An 11,426-nucleotide genomic window follows, 5' to 3' on the forward strand; every position below is an offset into this window, starting at 1 on the left:
ATATCACCTAACTGATGATAATCCTGCTGGAAAAATCTACTCTTGGTTACCCACTGCTGGTATTTTCTATTCAGCACTCCCATGTGGCAAAGCATATCCTTTAAGGCATACATAAATATATTCCCTTCCATTGTACGCAAGGATAGGTGGATTTCCTTTGACATAAAATAACCAAACCAAAGTAACTTCTAAACCCCTGTTCTTTACCACCCTGTCCCCCAACACATATAACACAGAAAGAAGAAGCTGTCAGCCTGGGGAAGAAGAATGCCAATATATGAGGAAGATCTACTGCCAAGGCTAATGGGATAAGAAATGCAGACTGATATCACCTATATATCTATTTTCCTAAGTGGTCAAATGAAATATTCTGAAGTTAGAGACCAAGGATTTGAATCAAATACCAGTATGTAGATAAGAAATGGTAAACTATATTCTACAGGGCAGGATATTTAGGTGCATTTAAAAAAAAAAATCTATGCCAGTTTATTCAACGTTATTTTTCATTTCTGATGTTGGCAACATAAAGTTTAATGTAACTCAATCTAAATCAACCATAAATCCAATTGTCTATATAAAGACAGTACAAACTTAACTAAAACAATTTGGAAAAGCAACCTCAGTTATTTTAGTGAAAAAGGTTTGTGATCCTTTTGAGTCAGATAAAACGGTAGTACGTCAATCACCATTGATATTAAAAACTTCTATAGTCCCACCCTGAATTGTACTGAAATTCATACAAAGTCCTCCAGCTTGTAGAAAAATTGTGTGTCATAGAAGGTAGCAACAGAGCAACAGGAATGCCTAAGAAGAAATTTTCAGGCACAGCTGCCTGTTGTTTTGCCACTCACTTCTAAAGCAAGTTCGAGTGACAGGTAAATTTCTTAAAGGGTTAAAAAAAAAAATCTTAGTACTAGAATCTGTGTCCTCAACTCCCTGCCAAACTGATCAAAACAGCATATTCTCAAATCCTTTCCCTGTCTCATCTTTTTTTCTTCAGAAGAGCTAAATCCATTAACATAATTTGTAACATAATAATTACGCTATACATAATTTGTATAGATCTTTTTCCTGCCTCATTTCATAAAACCGTCTCGTTACTCTTCCTCTTGATTCAGACCGCTGTTCTGATTTCATTATGCTTTCCAGATCCTGCAAAATATTTTGCTTCTTTTCCTCCAAATCTGTATATTATTTGGACTTGCTTTATGCTGTCTTTTGCTTCTACATTCTCATATTACTTGTTGCTGATCTATCTTATCATGTTCTTAGAAATGAGAACTTGTTTAATTCACTCACTATGACTTGCTTATTAATTTGAATCCTTGTCCCCCTTTCTGAGGTCATTGTCATCATTTTCTATGTCAGTGAAATTCAGATCACAAGCTTCTCAAGGCTGAAACTCTATCTTATTATTTGTGAAACACGAAAAGCTCTAGGGCAGCAAAAAATGTTGAGCTAAAGCTTCTGAGCTGGAAAAAAAGACTATATTAAAAAATGAAGTAGAACATTTTAACAACAAAAACACTTCCAGAGAAACATATTATATGTAAAATTGCTGAGATGTTAACGAATTATCAGTGGAACTACCAGCTCTGAACTGTAGCTCTCAAACACACAACTGCTAGTAGTAGCTTGATTACACATAATGGATGTTGCTGCTGTGGATGGCAAGAAAACTTCATTAAATCACATTACTACATTAAAACTGACAGGAAAGTGTGTGTGTATGTGCGTGTGTGTGAGAGAGAGAGAGAATCTGCATTCCTATTCTGACAGTTCTTGGAAGCTGTGATTCATGCTGCTACTTGCTTTTCTACTCACAGTAGAGGAAAACCCTGTTTCCTTTAGAGTATTTGTTGTTACTATGAAAACTACTTTAAAATAAGTACAAGTCAAAAACAACTATTTTGCAGTCTGCTATGATATTTTAAAAATTAACTGTTTTAATACTTGAAATCAATAAATTAAAATTTGTCAAGATTATGTCAGTTACTAAAGGTTTGACAAGCAAACCTTCAGAAATGAAATGAAAGCAGCACAAGCTAATAAAGTTTTCTTCACTTTTACCATTACTAAGTTTTTGAGTTTTGTTAAACCAAGCAGCAGAACACGCTACATTTCTCTATTGAGATAAAAATCTTCAAGTTGAACATAATGAGGTAGATTTCAGTCTGCTGTTTATTATGATAAATAGGTAAGGCAAATACAGGCCAGACAGTAAAAAAGCTGAGAAATGCCATTCTAGACATAAATTCAGCTCCTGCCTTTCAACAAGTAACTCTGTGTTACAAGACAGAGGAGTGGGTTTACTGGAAATCTGATTTAGGAAATACTGTCTTTTGTTCTTATGCTGACAGAAAAATACTATTTTTATTATTATTTTGCTATAATGTCACACTATGATATTGTTGCTCCGCATTCCTTTCCAAAATAGCCCAATATTCATCCTGTCTCCTCAAGCCCTGATGACACATACAACTCTTGTTCTCCTATCCAACACAGACCCAGTGCACGCTGAAAAAAAACAGGTCAGTACCAAATTCCCATTGCATTATCTCTCTCTCAAGATAGGGCAGTGACACATTTCTCTCCACCCAGCTTCCCATTTTCCCAAAACCTGTGGTTACATTACAGTCTGTGATTTCCATCCCTCCTACAAACATGGCTACAACTGATCAACGATTTCAAAAGCTACTAGTGAATACGTACGGAAAGAGTGAGAGAAAAGGAAAAAACATAAATCACATTTTCTTAGGAAATCAAACTTTTAAAAAGGCAACTCCCTACAGCTTCCAATCGAGGAAAATCTCCTAGTTGTTTACTGAGCCAAGAAAATAAGCAGATTTTGGCAAAATATTTTTTATCTTTTTACAACTTCACACGTAGATTTCAAATAAAGCTTTGGGGAACTAAGGTCTGGAAAAGTTACCACATGAAACAAGACAGGTTTTCTCTCCTAATGTATCTTGAGGTTTTTGGATGACAGGTGAATCTCCAACCATTGAACATTTCACTAGCAAGAGTAATCTGAAAAATTACATACCTTCTACCTTAGCACACTAGCAGGAGTCTACCTTCTCTGTATTCACAACCATCTTCCCAACAGCAAACCCTAAACTCTTGGAACATTGTTCTGCCAAGGTGCAGCTAAAACTCAACAGGCACTCACTGACATTGCATTTAACATGCAATGAAATAACCACCAAACACTTCAAATGCCCTTAAATGCCAGAAACTATTATTTACTACTTCATTAAAAACTTTACTCAAGCATAAAAATGGTGACTTATGTTTTATTTATAACAGCAACAGGATTCTCAGAATTTGAAATATTAAATTAGCTGTATTAATGTATTTTGAAGTATCTTTTTTATTAAGCAGCTTAGTATCTTTTACTCTCATTAAGATCATAATTTAAGATGTAAAAATACATATTTTCTCAGTGTTTCTAATGTACATTAGGAAACTCACACATTAACATCCCACAAGAGCCACTTTTTACAGGCCAGCCTGGCTCTTCTATGTTCACAAATACTTGTCCCAATGAAAAAAGTGCTGAAACTTTCTGGAGATCTACCAGTTTAGCAATTAATGACACGCTTATGGGATCTGGGACCATTATTATGCAAGCAACGGAGATACAAACTTGTGGCGCTGCAAGCTAAAAACCCTCATAGGTGAGGTCGCTAGCAATACTACTCCCTACTGACTCCCTACTGTAAAGCACTTCAAATTCTGACAGCGTGCTGGATGATCAGCCCATTCCCAGGTATTTCTCCTTTTCTAAGTGTCCCACAGCAAGACCACTACTATGCAATGTGGTTAGTAAATCCTGTGGCCTGCTCTGGCTGTAATAGGCAGCACAACCTTCACTAAAACAGGGCACAAAAAGGAGATTCCATACAAAAGGATCTACAATTCTCAAGTATCAAAGCCAGGGACACTTGCATAATTCAGCAAGACTTTTGAAAAAGTTAATAGATGAAAACTATGTAAGTAACCAGTGAACACAGTACTCGGCCTTCACGTGTTTCTGAAGGCTTAGGACATAGGTAAGGTTAGTCCTCACAATCCTGGTCCCTGTCCTTGTCAAACACATAGCTAAGGTTTTCCCACCAAAGCAGGAGTAATACATTCTTTTAACATGCCAGCAGGGGGGAAAAAAGATGTGCTCCCAGTTTGCCCAGCAGCACAAGGTTACGGCACAGTAACCTCAACACAGAAACTGAAAAGCCAATCTCGAGTCTGCCAAACAGGGTTCAAACCATAATCTCTCAGCAGGCTCTGCACTGCAATGGGAAGATGCCTCAACTCCTAACTTCTCATTTCGGTGGCAATTTTCAGAATATGGAAGCAAAAATAAAAAAAGTAAAGCTTTACTGGACAGAGGAGCACCAGTAGTATGCATGCCTCTCTAGGCAGAAGGGCAGCAAACAAGAGACATAAGCCATGGGTACCAGTTCGTAATGGCGTTCAAAATTTTAGATGGAACACAGGCCAGAATACAGGTGTATGTATATCATCTCCTTTTTCTCCAAGAAACAACTGGCCTAGTACATCTCTTTAGCCCAATCATACTTTAATCATCTTGTCTGCAAGGAAAAGTGAGGTTCTAGGCTTTGGAGTTTTGTTGGTTTGTTGTTTATTTTGGGTGTTTCTTTTTTTTAAAGGAGACATGAAGAAAACCTCTTTCTCCTCACTCCTTTGTGCTTCTGAACAAAAGGGAGAGTCACCACAAGATTTTGGTGCAAGTCCAAATCCATAGGTGTGCCTGAGGTGTGGTTTGAACATGCCTTGGAACAAGTGAAGGCCTAATTTACAGATTGCCTAATTTATGAATAGTAAACATTTAGATGCCAAGATGCTCAGTTGTGATAAGATGTGAATGAGAACAAAACTTCAGTCTTCAACTTTGGAAAACTTTACTAGAGAAAACGTAGAAACCTCTAACATGAATACAAATTTTATTTGGGGCTGGACACACAAAATCCATCTAAATCAATTTTGACTCTTCCATATTATTTCATGGATCTGGCCATATACCAAAATAACATACATCAAAAATCATCTCAGAGGTACCTTCAAATATCCTTTTTAGTGGAACTTTAGCAGGACCTCTACAGAAGAATGACGTCACATATATTTATTTTAAAAATCCACTTTAACTGGATCTGTCTTATTCCAAGAAGTGCTTTCTTCTGTTTTAAGAAAAGGATAATAGTCTAAAGCCATTTATCTTGTGGTACCGGGCTGTCATTATCTGTAGAATGACATTAGCTTCAAAACTGAAGCCTTCTCACATACTCTGAGATTATCAAAAACAGTTTTAAGAACAAAGCATTGAAGTAGCCACACTTATGCCTAATTTGGCGACATTTTTATCATGAATATGATGAATGTCCATTGTACCTACTAAGCTTCAAAAGCATCACACTCTAAATATAAGTCATTATCAGTCTTGAATCTCATATATATAACTAACTTTTAAGGATCTATATTTAATAAAACATTTATACTAATTATGATTTCATAATACACTCAGAACATCAGTGTAGAGTAAGGAAATTTATTCACTGATTTTAATGACAAAATGTAACAGCTGGAAAGAGTCCAAAGTGTGCAGCTCTAAACTGGTGAAAGAATCTGTGAAGCCTTGTTATTACCACATAATATTAGATATATGACAACCACAGAGGACCAAAATGTTTTATGTATATGATTATATATTCTAAAAGTGGCTATAATAAAGAATTTGTAACATACAAAAAAAGTATGGTAAGAGAACACTAAGACTATAAATTTAAACACTCAGAGTGAGGTATGCCAAAATTAAAGTGGCTTTTACATGACAAAGGAATTTTGTGGCAACAGTAGGGATAGAGAATTCAATCCTTCAGGGCAGCTGCATTAACCCTGAGTCTTCTCTCTCTTCTATGATTTTGCATTTCACATCTTTTAAGTCCGACAACAAATAAACAGTGTAGTCTGTCAGAGTTCCAAATTATTACAGATTCCCACTAAGTTAACAAAATAACCAACTATACTAGTAAATTCCTTTCCCCAGGTGGACCACCCACAAGAAGTGACTGAGGTACCTTCCTAAGGGATATAGCCACATTTGCTTGCACCAGATTACAGAGAGACGCTGAGATCTTTCATTTCAGATTCTGCTAAGGGACTGAAGGTGTGCTTCCAACATGTCTTTTTTATTGTGAAAGATTGCTGAATCCAAAATAATAATACCAATGCTACCAACAATAATTCACTATTAGCTTAAGATGAGAGAAAGAGCTGAATGGTTTGGCCACTATCTGTAGTCTCACACTTTTTTTTCCTCTAGAAATAAAGCTACGGTAAAACAGGTACAGCCTGGTGACCCTCTTGGTCTTGTGCCACCTCTTCAGTGGTGAACCAGTTCATTAACACTGAAAGGTAAAAAATACTTGGCAAAGTAAATAAACAGAAAGTAAGAATGGCAGGAACAATCACTAATGTCTTTGCTATGCCACTACCTACTAATATCACCAATCATCAGAAACAGTTCTACATCTGCTTTCTCATCTGGCCTACACATTTTGCAGTGTTTGCTGGGAAGTTAGTACTTTATCAAAAGGCTGAAACACTAAAATGAACTTTTCATTGCTTCAGAGATCTACCAGTCTTTGCCTCGAGAAAAATTAATTCATTACAATGTGATGGAAAGGCACCTTTCAGCTGTAATTCCACTTCTTCTGAATTGTATTTGGTATTAAAAACTGTATTAGGATACTAATTTTCTACTGTAAGAGGAGAGCTATCAATAGCTATCTGTAGTCTTCATCTATAAAACTAAGCTGAAACCATGAGGCACTGACAACAAATTATACATATGTACTGAAGGAAAGCATAGATAAAAAAGAAGCTGCTTTCAAATGAGGAAATTACCTAGTGAAGAAAACTGCATTTTTGATTCTCAACTATTTTCAACACAAGTTTATTAGTTTTTAATAAAAAATTCACAACTTTCCAAGTTGATAAAAACATTTCATATAAAGAACATGTGGAGAAGGCAGGGGGCAATACCTCTACTATTATTTTAGGTCTTCAACTTTTTGCAGAAATTCAAAATAGAGAGGAAAAAAAGCAAAAGCTCCAATCTCCTAAAAGCAGCAATTTCTTTTGCAAGACCAATCCAAACACAAAGATTCATGACTTCTGTGAAATTCTATACTAAGAAGCCAATTAACCAACACTACAAATTAAATTTAAGGTAATTACCACTCCGTTTTTAAATTGTTTAGTACAAAAGGAGTAAAGTTACCTACAGCAGAGGTTTTCGGGTACTTAGAAGAGCATTTCATTAGTAATGAAAACCCTCTGCTTCTCTCACATTCTTTTGTTTTGCCTAAATGTGTTGAACTTTTCCACGTAAGAACATGAAGCGGAAGAAATAGAAAACAAGACATGGCTGAATGGCACCTTAAACTATTAAATATCAACCCGGAAGTTTGGGGGGTTTTTCCCTGTTTGAATTGTTTGCTAAGAAGCAGTAACCCTTGCCTTACCAACAAAATTCTCAGACAAAGTTGCCATATTCTACAAAAAGAACCTAAACCAAATACATTAGGTCTGGTAATCTGAAAGCAACGTCTGTAACGAGTTTGAGGAAGTGTTTCAAGTGGATGCACATGAAAACTAATAGTTTAATTAAAAAATAATTAAAAACAAGAATTCCTTTCAAGTAGAATTCTTCTAATACAACAAACAAATGCTGTCCAATTTCAGATAACAGGCCCAAACCCCACAGATATTTATAAACAAGTCAATATTATTTCTGTAAAACTGAACATTGTGAAACAACTGCAACTGTTCATACTGAACTTTGCCAGGACTACCACAGTCGAGGTGTATTTCTCAAGTCCTTCTTTCACTAGGGCATTTGCTTAAACAATCGTCTTGTCTCCTGACACACCTGTTAGCCAGAGAAATTATACAGGTTAAATATAACCACATTAAAAAGAAAAAACAAAAACACAAACCCAAGGTAGTTAATTTTAACCTGGATCATTTCCTCAAGCTAGTTACGGGACACAGTTCCACGAACTGTTGTGCTGGTGCAGCTGGAGCAAGGAAGAGGCAGGCCAGGTCAAGTCAATACTGCCACCGAAAGCACTGTTTGTCAACCAGTCATTTAGGAATTAATTTAAGAAAAAAATACCTACTTTAAGGATTCAGAGGATCAGGTCCGATGATCGGCCACTCAGCCTCTACATGCAGTTTCATATTCCAGTCAAAACCATACCTGACTTTCCCTGTAGCTCTTGGGAGGTTAACTCTTACCTACTTAGCACATGAAAACATCTGCCTTACAAAAATCTCACTGCAAATATGTTTGATTAGTTCAAAGCACTCCTCCTCATAGAAAAAAAAAAAAAAAAACAACAGAAAACCCCCCCAAAAAACCCAAAACCACCATTTCCAACTCATATCGAGGCCTAAAACAGCTGGAATTTGAAAGTGAAACCAACCAAAAATCCTGATCCACCTTAACCCAAACACAAAATTGAAGTTCCACGGATTTCCAGTCCCTCGCTGGTCATATTTCACACCTGCATGCACGGAGTATTTACCACACTGAGTTTAAGGCCGCAGTAACTCGAAAAAGGACCGGGGGCTACAGAGAATCCCTCAGGTTTTACGAGTGTGAACACGTTGCAGTAATCGCAATAAAGTTATCGGAACCAAAAGGGACCGGGGGGGGGGGGGGGGGGGAAGCCTGCGAAGCGCGTACGCAGCCCCGCAGCTCCAGCCCACCTGCCGCAGGGCGAGCGCAGGGCACGCTCCCGCCGCCGCCCGGAGCCCGAGGCCCCGCGGAGCCGTCCCGCCGCAGGGAGGGCCCGGGGCCGAGCGGGACCGACCGCCGCCCACCCGCCGCGTGAACGCCCGCGCTCCGCGGGGCCGCGCGGAAACCTCCCCCGCGCGTCGGGCGGCGGTGCCGTGAGGCGGCGGGGCCCGCGGGACGAGCCGCCCCACGGAGCGGCGGCGGAGGGGGCCGCGGGGGAGGTGCCGCCCGCAGCTCTGCTCGGTCCGGCGCCGCCCGGCCCGGCCCGGCTCGGGAGATGCCGGGGAGTCCCGCGCCCGCCCTGCCCGGTTCGCGGGCGCGGGGCCAGGCGGGCAGCGCTCCCGACGCGCCCGGGAGTTGTGACAGGAGCAAAGTGGGTCACCGGGCCTAGCGGGTGCCCCGCGAGCGCCCCCCGCCCCCGGCCGCGGCCGTGCCCGCCCAAGGGCAGCCGCTGCACTCCCGCCCCTCGGTTGGCGGCAGGAGACACGCCGGCGCTGTCAAACTTCCACCGCACCCGTCCGCGCCGTGCCCCCGCCTTCCCTTCGCCACCGCACAGCGGGGCCCGGCGGGTCCGCCCGCACCGCCCCGCGCCGCGCTCGCTGCTCACCTGGCCCCAGCTGCCGCTGCCCGCCTGCGTTGACCCGGCGAGCGTCGCTCCCCGCGCGCAGCCCCGAGCCCGCCGCCCGCCGGCACAGCCTGACTGAACCTCCTCCTGCACCTCCGGCGGCGGCACGGCAGCACCCGGGCCCGGGAGTCCCCCCGACACCACCGCGCCTGCGCCGCCGAGCCCCCACCGCCGCCGGCCGCCGCGGCGCCTCGCGCCACCGCGCGTGCGCCGGCGCGCACTGCAATCCGCGGCACCCCGGGGCCGCCGCCGCCGCCGCGCGTGCGCAGGAACGGCACACCGGGGAGGTGATCCCCGCGCCGCGCGCGCGCCCCGCCGCGCCTGCGCAGAGGAGCGGGGTTGGGGTGCGTGTGCTGCGCAGGCGCGGTGGGCGCGCGCCTCCCTGACCTCGGCTCACCTCGCCTCACCTCACCCCGCGCCCGCAGGAAATGGCGGCGGCGCGGAGCCACAGCAGGCGGGAGCCGGGCACCGGGCACCGTGCTGCAGGCGCACAGCCTCCAGCCCAGCCCGCGGAACGGGCTCCGCTGAACGGAGACGCTTCCCCACCGGCACGGTGAACCCGGCACAGAACACGGTTACACGCGCATTCCCAAAGCGGAACAAGCGACATCCCGGGTCCTGTCCGGGAAATACGTCCCGAGGTATTTAGGGCTTCAGCGAACCCGTCCCAGCGGAGGTCCGTGATTTCTTTCCTGTGCGTTAGCCGGTGAAATTCCCAGAGCGGCAGAGAGCAGACGTGTTTGCCTCAGCCCTTTCGTGTGTACGAGGCTTTTAATACCATTGAATAAATATGTGGCGACTATTTAAACATAAACCTGTTATGCGTGCAGCAGAATGTTGCGGCAAACCATTTTCTGTAAAATAAAACGCTTAGGAGTAGTATTGTGTTAGTAATCCAAATCTTTTCTCTCAGTTAAAAGGATTTTATTTTTCAGTTGATACCTGAATAGCAATGTATCTAAACGTATCTATTCGTGTTTGTGTCTAGAACGAAGTAAAGAATTTGACTACAAATTGCCATGGATTTCCTTTCTGGGTTACTTTTCAAGTAGTTCAGTTTCCCCATTTGATTCACAATCGCAACTTATGCAAAATCGTATGCAAAGATACTGTAGGGACAGGAGCTTCTTTAGCAGTAATGCTCCCGAAGAGCTAACCATGAGCTTTTCCACTGGAAGAATTCTGAAAAACATTAGTAAAAACACTTATTCTTCTCACTGATTCATAATACTCTAATTCTAGCTTTCAGTTGAGGGAAAATGTGACATAAGGAAAACTAATAATATTATTACTCACACAAAGGATAACTCTCTTATGATGAAATCTAGTAGAGATAATAGGGTACAGCCGGAATGGAACATCCAGGAGAAAATGTGGGAATATTTTCAACAAAAATGCATAATTTACAGAACTAGAATATGGCAAAGAAACCAGGAGGCTACAAATAACATCAGGCTCTGTCGAATTTGCTGGTAGATCTTTAGTAACCAGTGATAATTCTTCAGAAAAAGCAGGGATGCTGCACTGTCTCTTCACACCTTCATCAATGCATCATGCGTGAATGGGACCACAACACTTACTTACTGCAATGTTGCAGTAACAAATTGTTCTTTGACAAGATCAAAACAGGCAACACAGCTGTGGAGACGATACACATTTGCATTTTCTGCCAAAGCTGTGGCCTAAGTGAGGTCATTTTTTAAATACTGCTTCTCTTTTGGCAGTATTTTGTAGGATCCTGACAGCTTAGAGATGGTGTGGTTTTATGAAACTATTCTAGAAATACTATGGCTCTGCTCTTGTCATCAGTGTGATTTTGCTGTGTAATCATAGCTCTGATTCCCTCACACAGGCTATGTGAGAGCCAACATAAGTTTTAAACAATGCCAAATTAGGAGCAGCAGATCCTTTGTGAATTGGTGAATGATGGGACTGCTTTGGGCCGGAAATGCTGAAATTTCCAATGCACTTTCATTC

The 11,426-nt window shown here is 42.0% G+C and overlaps 1 protein-coding gene across 8 annotated transcripts in view; it reads right to left on the reverse strand.

The window, feature by feature from the left end:
• CLOCK (clock circadian regulator) overlaps positions 1-9,667 on the reverse strand; it is a 65,643-nt gene extending 55,976 nt beyond the window's left edge. For 7 of the 8 annotated variants that reach the window (XM_066185756.1, XM_066185759.1, XM_066185763.1 and 4 more), the window contains exon 1: positions 9,432-9,667. The gene's annotated coding sequence lies outside the window, so the exon portion shown is untranslated. Of the gene's footprint in view, positions 1-8,796; positions 8,853-9,431 lie in introns of those variants that run through there. The other variant, XM_066185762.1, reaches the window with a different exon arrangement.
• Positions 9,668-11,426: the final 1,759 nt, after the last annotated feature.

Source organism: Chamaea fasciata, unplaced genomic scaffold (assembly GCF_029207755.1).
Source record: "Chamaea fasciata isolate MVZ Bird 193981 ecotype frontalis unplaced genomic scaffold, bChaFas1.0.hap1 SCAF_6, whole genome shotgun sequence".
Lineage (NCBI taxonomy): Eukaryota > Metazoa > Chordata > Aves > Passeriformes > Sylviidae > Chamaea > Chamaea fasciata.